Source organism: Alligator mississippiensis, chromosome 13 (assembly GCF_030867095.1).
Source record: "Alligator mississippiensis isolate rAllMis1 chromosome 13, rAllMis1, whole genome shotgun sequence".
Taxonomy (NCBI): Eukaryota; Metazoa; Chordata; order Crocodylia; family Alligatoridae; genus Alligator; species Alligator mississippiensis.
This window is the reverse complement of record NC_081836.1, coordinates 39,071,214-39,080,516: the sequence shown is the minus strand read 5'-3', so window position 1 is coordinate 39,080,516 and position 9,303 is coordinate 39,071,214. Positions and strand designations below refer to the sequence as shown.

The window sequence follows — 9,303 nt, the reverse complement described above, 5'->3', positions numbered from 1 at the left end:
GGCAGGAAACCTCTGCTTGTAGGGTTTGTTCAGTTGGTGTAAGTCCTGGCTTGCTCCTGTCTACACTTTGGGATAAATCTCTATTGATTACTAATCTGAGACTAGTCTCAAGCATAAAGAAGGCCTTTCTATTCAGCAGGATTAAAGGAACAAGCACTGAGCTATAGGAGAGAGGAATGGTTTGGTGGAGGGATTAAACTCATATGGGGGAGTTGAGCAATGAATGTAGGTAAAGACTATATTTCAATAACACTATGGGAATATACAGTATTTAGTGACACTAAACTTGATTAAACTGAGAAAATCTCCCATAAGGAATAGCACCTGACATTTGAAATTATATTGGACTACACCAGGAAGCTATAATATTGATGTCACGTAATGGACCAGTTGGGGAATAGAACCTTTCCATATCTAGTTTCCAGGACCCGCTCTATACATTATAGGTATTGCACAATTACCTGGTTAATAGTGCAATTACCTTAAGACCAGCTACACATGCACAGTAGCTATCACACCATAAAAAGCTCCAACCAGTCACGGGCGACTGGTGCCTCCCAAGTCTTGAGGGGCACCAGATTGCTGGGGGAGAGGGGGGTCCTCCAGCAGCCAATCGCCAAGCCCGGAACCACCAGTGGTGAAACCAGAAGTGCACTTCCGTTGGCACTTCTGGTTTCGCAGCTGGTGCTTCCAGGGGGTGCACGGCCAATCTCAGGAGGTGGATGTGCACCCACGTGCACCCCCTACGCATTGCCAATGCAACCAGTTATAATGTTAGACCTTAAAAATGCCTACTAACTTTATAGTTGATGGGCCTCCCAACCTCAGGGGTGCATCAGGCCCAGCTGGGGCTGCAAGTCCTGCAATTGAGGGGACTCTCACCCCAGCAGCTGCCAACTCTGGGTCCCAGAAGCACTAGGACTTAGAGTCCTGCAGCTGTGGACACTGGGTGCCAGGTCCCAGTTGGGATCCTGGCAACCAAGGGATGTGGCTAATCCAGGGGTGCATGAAACCGCCATGGCCTGGGAGATCATGGCAGTCACAATCCCCCAGTCCTGGGGGTTTCCTGTACCCATGAGGCTAGAAGATCCTAATCTCAACTCAGGGGGCTGCCAGCAGAGCTTGCTTCTTGCTAGTGCAGGGGGAGCCCAGGATTGGGCTTCCCCTGCACTAGCAATATGATGTGATGGGATCTAATGTCCAATCCCACAATCACACCTCCTGACATGCATGTGTGGCTTGGTAGGAGACATAATTATGTGGATCACGCATTAGATCATCATGCCTTTACCTGCATGTGTAGAGGGGCCCAGGATATAGTGGAAACCAACCAACCAAGGTAGGTAAGTAAGATACTACTTATAATGCCACTCCGTCCCATTTACAAAAGCATACCCAATCAAGCAGTAACAGGTGTTAAAAGCCATTCCTCAATAAATAACCTGCAGAAAATCACATTCAGTTAAATCACAAACTGACTTCACTGTATGGTAAATATTTTAATTTGCCCTGGTTATGAATAATGTAGTTTGACATTTACACATCTGACTGATCTGAATTTCTTTCCATGGTTATGCTTCTACTTTGAAAATACTATATTTACAGCAGCTTTTTATAGAGTACAGTCAATGAAAGTAGAATACCAAACACTTTCAGCTATGCTACATCTGAGAAACCCAAGTACAGGGCTGCATTAATATTTAAACATAATTGGAAATATGTCCAGGTCCAGTGCAATGAAAGAGGACTCCTAGAGAGATCAATAGTAGGAGAAGGGAATTTTAAACTTTGGAACTGTCTGGGGTGACATGAGGGTGGAAGCCAGAAGGGAACTGAAAGTGAGTATTAGCTGGACATAAGAAAAAGGGACAAAAAGAATAGCAAGAGGATGTAAAAAAAGTGAAAGTAAACAGGGAAGAAAAGGAGTGGTTTACATAAACAAGAAACCTAGGAAGAACATGTACAAGGTATAGAGGAGTGTGTTTAGTTTGGCAATGTGTTTAGTTTGGACCTTAAATCACAAGTTAGCCCTTAGCAAGCAACATTGTCTACTAACTGGATTTGCTCTATACTCTGACTTGAGGACAATGTGCATCTGTATAATAAATCCTTTAAGAAAAAAAGTACAGGCAACCTCTGCTTAACGCAATTTCACTTAGCGCTATTTCACAATAGCACTCATTTAATCATTACCTGATTTCACTTAGCGCTGACCCAGTTTCATTATAGCACTCAGTGAAGCAACAGCGGTGACAAGAAATGGTGAGTGGCAGCAAGTGGGCGGGCAGGCATGAGCACAGGGCCCACACTGGTGCCACAGGGCCAGAGCCAGCAGGGGCCTAGAGCCGGGCAGCAGGAGCATGGGGCCCAGACTGGCACATGGTGCCAGAGCAGCCGGCAGGCAGCCGGATGGGAAGAAGCAGCAGCAGCAAGAAGCAGTGAGTGGGGGGGGGCAGGTGTGAGTGCAGGGCCTCCACCCATGCCCAGGGCCAGGGCCAGTGGGGGCTTAGGGCAGAGCGGCAGAAGCGTGGGGTGTGGACTGGCATGTGGGACCGGAGTGACCAGCAGGCAGGTAGAGAGGTGAGGAGAGGTGGCGGTGGTGGCGAGAAGCTGTGGCAACAACCGGTGGTAACTAATTATTCTACTTACATTCGTTCCTATGGGGAAATGGGTTTTGCTTAGTGCAGTTCTGCTTAACACTCTGTTTTTCCAGAACCAATTAAGAGCATTAAGCAGGGGTTGCCTGTAGTGCTTTTGCCAGAGCAAATATTGCCTGCTAATCCATGCAGCTCCACACTTAGCCAGAACCAGTTATCTCTCCTGTACTTGCAGGATTCTGCCCTGAGCTGTGGCTACACTAATGGAGTAGAAAACTTTTGGCATTAACCTAGAGCAAACTGTGTTGTGCCAGGTGAACAGAAGGGAGAAGGCTGTGCATTTGACCTTATGGGCTAGATACAGGCAGTCAAAATGCCAGATTCATAGATTCACAGATGTTAGGGTCAGAAGGGACCTCAATAAATCATCGAGTCTGACCCCCTGCATAGGCAGGAAAGAGTGCTGGGTCTAGATGACCCCATCTAGATGCTTATCTAACCTCCTCTTGAAGACCCCCAGGGTAGGGGAGAGCACCACCTCCCTTGGGAGCCCGTTCCAGACCCTGGCCACTCGAACTGTGAAGAAGTTCTTCCTAATGTCCAATCTAAATCTGCTCTCTGCTAGCTTGTGGCCATTGTTTCTTGTAAACCCCGGGGGCGCCTTGGTGAGTCACCAATTCCCTTCTGTGCCCCCGTGATGAACTTAAAGGCAGCCACAAGGTCGCCTCTCAACCTTCTCTTGCGGAGGCTGAAAAGGTCCAGTTTCTCTAGTCTCTCCTCGTAGGACTTGGTCTGCAGGCCCTTGACCATACGAGTTGCCCTTCTCTGGACCCTCTCCAGGTTATCCGCATCCTTCTTGAAGTGTGGCGCCCAGAATTGCACGCAGTACTCCAACTGCGGTCTGACCAGCGCCCTATAGAGGGGAAGTATCACCTCCCTGGACCTATTCGTCATGCATCTGCTGATGCACGATAAAGTGCCATTGGCTTTTCTGATGGTTTCGTCACACTGCCGGCTCATGTTCATCTTGGAGTCCACTAGGACTCCAAGATCCCTTTCCACCTCTGTGCCACCCAGCAGGTCATTCCCTAGGCTGTAGGTGTGCTGGACATTTTTCCTCCCTAGGTGCAGCACTTTGCATTTCTCCTTGTTGAACTGCATCCTGTTGTTTTCTGCCCACTTGTCCAACCTATCCAGGTCTGCTTGCAGCTGTTCCCTGCCCTCCGGCGTGTCCACTTCTCCCCATAGCTTTGTGTCATCTGCAAACTTGGACAGAGTACATTTGACTCCCTCGTCCAAGTCGCTGATGAAGACATTGAAGAGTATCGGTCCCAGGACCGAGCCCTGAGGGACCCCACTGCCCACACCCTTCCAGGTCGAAACCGACCCAACTACCACGACTCTCTGGGTGCGACCCTCCAGCCAATTCGCCACCCACCGGACTGTGTAGTCATCCAAATCACAGCCTCTTAACTTGTTCACCAGTATGGGGTGGGATACCGTATCGAAGGCCTTCCTGAAGTCTAAGTATACGACATCCACCCCTCCTCCTGTGTCCAGGCATTTCATAACCTGGTCATAAAAAAAGACTAGATTAGTCAGGCACGATCTGCCTGCCACGAACCCGTGCTGGTTTCCCCTCAGCATAATTTGTCCTGCCGGGCTCTCGCAAATGTGAGCCTTGATAATTTTTTCAAAGATTTTGCCAAGGATGGAGGTGAGACTGACTGGCTTATAGTTGCCCGGGTCCTCTTTCCTCCCCTTCTTGAAGATGGGGACCACATTGGCCCTTTTCCAGTCCTCCGGGACTTGGCCCGTGCGCCACGAGCGTTCAAATATTATATAGGCACTTGAGCCCTGCGACTGGTGCCTTTGCTGCCCCCCCGCTCCGAGTCCCAAGGGGCCCCTTATTTCTTACCTTCTCGTTGCTTACCTGTGCTGTAGTGCTGGCCGCCCCATGGCTTGCAGGTTCCCAATGTTCTCCTTCTTCAGGCTGGTCTGTCCTTGTGGGTGCCACATGGTTTGGTGGTCCACAGCTTCCCCTGCCCTCATCTTCCCCTCCCCGTGACAAGCCTGGTTTAAAGCCTGCCGGAGGAGATCCGCCAACCTAGAAGAAAACACACGCTTACCTTTGGGGGACAGGTGATGCCCATCCCAACTGAGCATGTCCCTCGTCGTAATGTGCGGGTCGTTGTCCAGGAAGCTGAAGCCTGCCTCGAGACACCACTGCCGAAGCCGCCAGTTGGTCTCTCTGATGCAGTTCTCATGCCGTCTTCCACGTCCATTCACTGGTAGGATGGAAGAGAATACCACCTGTGCACCAAACTCCCTCAGCACGCCGCCCAGAGCACTGTAGTCCGCCATCAGGTGATCGGGGGTTCTCCTGGCCGCATCATTAGTACCCACATGGACTAGGACCATGGGGTAGTAATCGGTGGGCTTGATCCTGGCCTGGATTACTTCCGTCACAAGGCTGATAGCTGATACCTCCTCTTGAAGACCCCCAGGGTAGGGGAGAGGCTGAATCAATTCAGTCATTGCAGGTTAATCTTAGATATACAGATTAAATTGATGTAGAAATGATCAGACATTTACCTTTGATTCAGAAAATGCAGCCATATGCCTGTAGCAGCTCAGGCCAGAAGCTGGGGGATAACAGGGCACAACTCTCTGGCTGTGTGTTCACTTCCTCTTCCTGTTCCTCCTGAGGTCTCTGGGATTTACAATCCAGAATTACAGCAATAGGACTCTGCAGGGTTGGTCATCATCACTTCCTCTTCCTGCTTCCAGGTGCCTCTGGGATTTGTAGTATACAGTTGCAGCCAGCAGTAAGTTTGAGTAGAAGAGTAGGTATTTAACCCCCACCCCCTTGCCTGGCCCCAGGCCCCAGCCAGGGTTTGCTGGAGGCAGTCTCCCACCTGTAGACTGGGCTGCATCCCCAGCTGGGCTTTCCCCCCTCCCACCCCTTTGTCAGCCAGTCCTCACTGCTCCAGCTAGGGGGTGGGGCCAGTCCTGTCCTCTGGAACAGGCAGCACAGCCCAGCACAGGGCTGGAAAGCATCCTGGGATGCTGGGGGACTGATTTAACTTGAGCCAGGAAGGGCCTGAGACAGAAGTTTCATAAACCAGTTTGACCCAAATCAGTTAAGCCTGATACTACGTTCAACCATGTTTATCTTAAACCAGTTTCCATCATTTTGAAACCGGTTTATATGCAGTGAGCTTCTGTTCTGTGACATGTTTAAACCAGTTTCTGATCACTTAAATTGGTTTATGTGTAACTTCTGTCCCTAGCCACAGAAAGCAGCCAAACTGAAGGTTGAAAGCATGAGAAAGCTGCTCTGATTTGTTCAGCATTGCTTCTCAGGATTGTATGATGTTGGTAGTTCTTTGGTAACATAGCAGGTTGCCCTGCCCCTGGTTAACCTGGGGGGTGCATGTCCGTGGTCAAAGAGCAGCAGTGATAAAGGACATTTTTCAGATTCAGGCTCTATCCATGAAAATGTCAACTTTTCTCCCAGATCCTCAAACACGGGAGTCACAGCATCGATGATTCTGATCACATGCTTTAGAAAAAGCAACTCCTGCACCCTCTTCAAGTACATGTGAAGAATATGGATGAAATCCTTAGCTGCTATAAATTGGTCTATCTCCATTGACTTTAATAGAGCTATGCCAGTTAATACCAGCTATGGATTTGGCCCTCTGTGAATGTAGAAGGTAGGCTAAGTGCTAGATGATGTTATCCACACTAACTCTGGCTGTGTGGTCATACCCCTGAAGCATACAAGCAGCTCAGACCACAAAAACACTCTTTGCCGATATAGTTTTATTTTGTTTGGTAAACTGGTATGATCTGTAACAGCAAGAGATTGTTTTTGCTGTGTTTACGCTAAGGGTTTTTTTTATATAAAACTTTTGCTAAAAATTGCATTGGCAAACATTACTAGTATGAATACTACCTTAACTTCAAACAGCTTCTAGTCACAGAATATGAAAAGATAAATTGTGGGAATCATTACAGCTGAGAAACCAAGGGCTAGTCTAGCACCCATCTACTAGGTAACATTTCTCATCTCCATCTCCTTTGCTCCTAGTGTTTTTAAATGTGTGTCTTTGTAGCATAAGCTTAAATAATGGATTCATCTTGCCTGTGAATTTCCTATGAGGACTGACTGAATCCATTATCTTAAGTCTATTGTTAGCTGCATGAGCAAGCTGCATGTTTATCTTAATGCTGTTTGCAGGACTTCTTTTTCCTCCCACTTCGGTAGACGGTCAGAGACATGTAGGAATAAGCACACAGATGCAGGTCTTGATCCTGCTGCTCTGTGAAGAATAGGAGGAGCAGGTGACTCAAGGTCAGTACTAGGTCATGCAAGGTGAAGCACTCTCCACAGTTCTCTGGAAAAAGGAGCACATCTTAATCCTCATGCTATGAGCAGCTGAAAGATCTTTTGCATGCGCTCAGTGAGGTGCTACTGCCTCAGGCCTAACTCTTCAGGCAAGAACAACATGCTGGCCTCACAGTACTGTTATTAATGCTGGATCAGTATAGATGTTATCTCTAGTTCTTTTCATCAGCTTATACCTTTCCCTTTGTGCCACGCTCCTCACCACTTCAGAAAAAAAGTGTTCTCCCCATGTTTTACATGTGCACATACTCCCACTGAGCTGTATTTTCATAGCGGTTTAAAACAGCTTACACTGGGAAGTCGGTGCTCCCAACTCCAGCTGTCAGCATGTTGTCTGCACTCAGTAAGACACCATAGTCATACAAGCGAGGATGTTGTTCCAGTTATATTTCTCTGGAAAACTCCAGGCTTCTCAGAAGCAGAATCTTATGTAGAAAGTAGTGAGTCAACATAAAACCAGTCAATTGTAATTTTATCTGAGATTTCTGAACAAACAACATAAGCGAAGTTAAATACAAGGCAGGAGAATGGCTTTACCCGTAAAACAGGGCTTTAGCTTTGTGAATGCTGTTGCAGGGGAACCTGCAATGAGACTGACCTACAGGAAACACAGATTGCTCCAAAGCAAAGAGGAGCTGAGCCTGTGCTGCCACAAACTGTGCTGAGAAAGTACAGTGTGTGCCCTGCAAAACCAGGCTGCTAGATTTCCTCCTCAAGGCAAGCTTACAGCACTCTAGGGAGATAAGAATTTGAGATACCGTATGTGCTTAGTGGTAAATGATTTAGTCAAATCTTTTGCAGTAAATTATTGATGTATGCTTTTCCAGGAATATTTCCTGGGAAAAACAGACAAAAATTCAAACCCAGACAATCTAATACTCTATGCAAATGCTATCTGCAGCTTTACTGTTAGTCTGTTCCCAGCAGCTATGGACAGTACAGGTTAATTCATATTAGTACATACCATAATGAATGCATCTCAAGGATGGGAGGAGTTTGGAAGCAGGAATGCAGCACGGTCTCTTAGCAAACTGAATGCCTAAACGCATTGACAGAAGACAGTAAACTGAGGACTGAGGCACAGCTTCCTTATACTATGCGCTGGCTGTCCAGCAGCTTGGCAGTCTAGGGAATTCAATCATTTGTAACTGAAAGTGGAGCATTTACGATAGGGTTTGGTAAGCCCCCTCCTCTAACATACTCTATTTACATTCTCACAGTTTCAACCTATTTACATTCTCATTGACATCCTGTCACACTTTTAGCTTCTTTCAGTCCTTGGAGATCTCAAAACAGCAGAGACTCCCTAAGCCTAGAGGAGGGTGATTGCACCCGAAAGCTTGCAAAAAACTTTTTTCCAACTACTCAGTTGGTCTAATAAAAGATATCACATCTACCCAAAGAAGCTTGCTTGCCCTCCTTTAATGTACAGTTGTCTACCAGGTGCATAAGTTTGAAGATATAAATTAAAAAAGTATGTCTATAAATTGCTCCTTTATATTGCAGGTGCATTTGTGACTGCTGCTGTTCTATGTCTGGTCTCAGTGCAAGTGATGGGAAGGAAGTGAAAGGAGAAAGGATATGACTAAGGACTTGGCTTAAAAGGCCTTTTGTTCTCATTACATTTTGTTTTTAAAATAAAAATGATCTTCACGCGGCTTACATCTCATTGCACATTTAGGCTGGCTATGCTGATAGTCAGAGTTGCGCTTAAGATCATCCCGCAGCAATTACCTGCCAGTCATCTACATTGTAAACCCCTTAGCTTGGCCCCCGGGGTGGTGCTGCCTGACCCTGGAAATTCTGCTGAGCCTCTGGGTTTGCGTTTGATCCTGGAATCTCTTACCTGCTAGCCTGCCCCTTTCTTTAGTACATCGGGAGCATATTCCGGTTTGCAAGCCTTAAGCGCAGCAAGACTTCCAGCAGCTATCCCACAGTCCATCGTTGGCTTCTAACCCTTCTGAACTCAATTTGTATGGTTTTCTGCCACAAGGTGCCCAAAAGCAGCACAAAAGGTGAAATTAGGCCAATTCCAGAAGGCCTGTGTTTTGTGTGCAAGTAGGACAATGTAGGTGGCTGTGGTATGGGCTATAAAGCTTACTACAGACATAGAAAGACAAGCTATGTGGCTCAGACTGCTTCAGATTAACCCTCATCATCAGTGTAGAATGGTAATTCTCAACCAGAGCGCCATAGCACTCTAGGGTGCTTTGAGATCCTTTTAAGGGTTTTGGAGAATGCTATGAAAAATTAGCACAGCTAGGTGTGCAGACACCTACATGTGATTCAAAA

General features: G+C 47.1%; 1 long non-coding RNA gene across 1 annotated transcript; it reads left to right on the top strand.

Annotated features, from left to right (window-relative positions):
* The first annotated feature begins 2,233 nt into the window (after positions 1 to 2,233).
* LOC109284901 (uncharacterized) lies at positions 2,234 to 8,673 on the top strand. Its single transcript, XR_002092516.2, has 2 exons — positions 2,234 to 2,438; positions 8,518 to 8,673. It is a non-coding gene; the product is annotated as an uncharacterized LOC109284901 (long non-coding RNA).
* Positions 8,674 to 9,303: the final 630 nt, after the last annotated feature.